Here is a 2,068-nt window from a genome sequence, read left to right as displayed (position 1 = left end):
CCTGAGGAAGTGGAGTCAGTTGTTCAGCACAGCTGGTGCACACAGGTCACCTCTGTACCAGCGAGCCTGAAGGGACTGTATAGAACACAAGCTTTCGTGTGATGCCAGGAGGCAGAGCCCTGGGCACAGTCCGGTCACAGGTAACCGTTACGTTGAGTGCCCAACTTCCACAACCTCAGTCTCGACCTCTTTTGGGACTTCTCTGCCCTCTGAAACTGGAATAATGACTTAGATACCGAGCTCCACTCAACAGTCCTTTTAGCCTGAACACAGAGCTACCTGGCAAATGTTGAGTTCGGAGAAGGTGGAGTCATCCTGCACCTGAACAGTTCCTCAGCGTAATCCTGGACAGTCCCATAAAGGGGCACTTTTACATGCCTGGCAAGTTGTGACACGTACAGTGGATTTGTTTGCATAATAAGTCTTTCTGTAATCTACTGTGGTCTGATTTTAAATAAAATAGCGTATCTCTCTTGGTGTCGTGTTCCTCTTGTGTCTTCATTTCATCACGGTGGGTTACATCATCATTTTTCAGTACTAATGGTGGTTTTATGTAGCAACACAAAAATGGTTGTAGGTGAATGTAGAACATGCGTTGGCAAGGAAATAATTATTTATAGTAAATCTGACCGTGGTTTTTAGAGACTGGGTGTATTGAGTCCGTTTTGTTTGTAACTGGTACAGGATGGGTCTGCTCAGAGTAGGTTCTGCACCCTGTAATCATGACAATGAGGCAGGGGGGGTGTCCCAGCCGGTCGAATCCCTTCGCTTTTGAGTTTCCTGCAATTAGCTGGAGAGTGGAAGTGTTCAAAGGCTTCCCCTGGAAAAGCTGAAGGAAGGGGGAAGCCACTGTTATTTGTTAGGAGAGGAAGAACTGAGATTTCAGCCAAGACGAGTCAGGAGAAATGAGTCAATCGGAGTTATTTAGGAGTATGAGTCAGAGGGCAGAGAAGACCTGATGTAACTCTCTGCTATCTCGCTTTAACAGCAATGTGGAAGAGAAATCCTACTGCAGAACAACTGGTAATAGATGGAAGAAAATCCCTCTAAGTTGTCTCTTGATACGCTCCGTTTGTGGTGGCTGCAGAGATTGGGCAACCTGCTGATGCAAAAATAGGCAACTAGGGGCGAGGAGAACTGGCTGCGCTGACTCAGTGCGGGTGGGCGAGGGGAGGGGGTGGCGTTACGTAAAGCTGCAGTTCTTTCGCTTGGCTCTCCTCAGAGCTGGCAGCAACGCCCGTGTTTTGCAGCGTGAAGAACTTCCAGAAGCGCCTGTGCCAAACTGGGGTTCGGAGGGCCCTTCCCTGTGGCTCGTGTGCCCCAGGAGATCGTTCTGGGTGGGATTGTTGGCTGTGCAAAGGAGAGGAAACCTCGTGCGGTCACACCGTGCCAGGGAGGAGACTGCCTGTGGTTGTGTAATGGAAAGCAAAACCCACAACGTGACACAAAAGCCGGCAAGTGGTGATCCACCGACAGTGGTCTGTGTGCTCTGGACTTGTCCCTTCAAGCCTGCGCAGGTCCTTCAGTAGCCCCGGTTCCTGTAGTTCAAGTCCTCTTCTGGTCGTGTGTTAATCAAGCCTGATACGTGTCTTCTGCAGGTCTGTCTGTCCACCTCCAAGGCGTCATCACTAGGAACGAGACCTGTGCTGCTTTGAGTTCTTCTGAGAGAGTTTCGTCTCAGCTGAAGTTTCAGAGGAGCCTTACTGAGACTCGTGAGTCCCAGCTGATGTCTTGTACCTAAAGCAGGCTGTCCCTGGGCAGCCTCTGGTGGGGTCTCAACCTCGCCTGAAGGCAGAGCTCTGTTTTTCTCTCCTCCCTGCGGGACAAATCAGAGACAAAGACTGCTGAGATTGGAAGATGTGCTAGTGCCTCCCCTGAACCCTGGCTGCTGCTGTAAGCTAAAGCCAATCTTTTAGCGCTAATTATTACCCCCAGCCTCTCCGAGGGTCCTGTTCCCTGAGGTGATGAATAGGAGTTATGTTTTCCTTCCAAGCTAATCCCACACCTTGCTACACGCCCTTAGCGTTACATGATTCCAGCAGGCACCGCTCGCGATCGGCTGGGTTCC

Source organism: Buceros rhinoceros, unplaced genomic scaffold (assembly GCF_000710305.1).
Source record: "Buceros rhinoceros silvestris isolate BGI_N320 unplaced genomic scaffold, ASM71030v1 scaffold18056, whole genome shotgun sequence".
Classification (NCBI taxonomy): domain Eukaryota; kingdom Metazoa; phylum Chordata; class Aves; order Bucerotiformes; family Bucerotidae; genus Buceros; species Buceros rhinoceros.
This window is presented reverse-complemented; position numbering follows the sequence as displayed.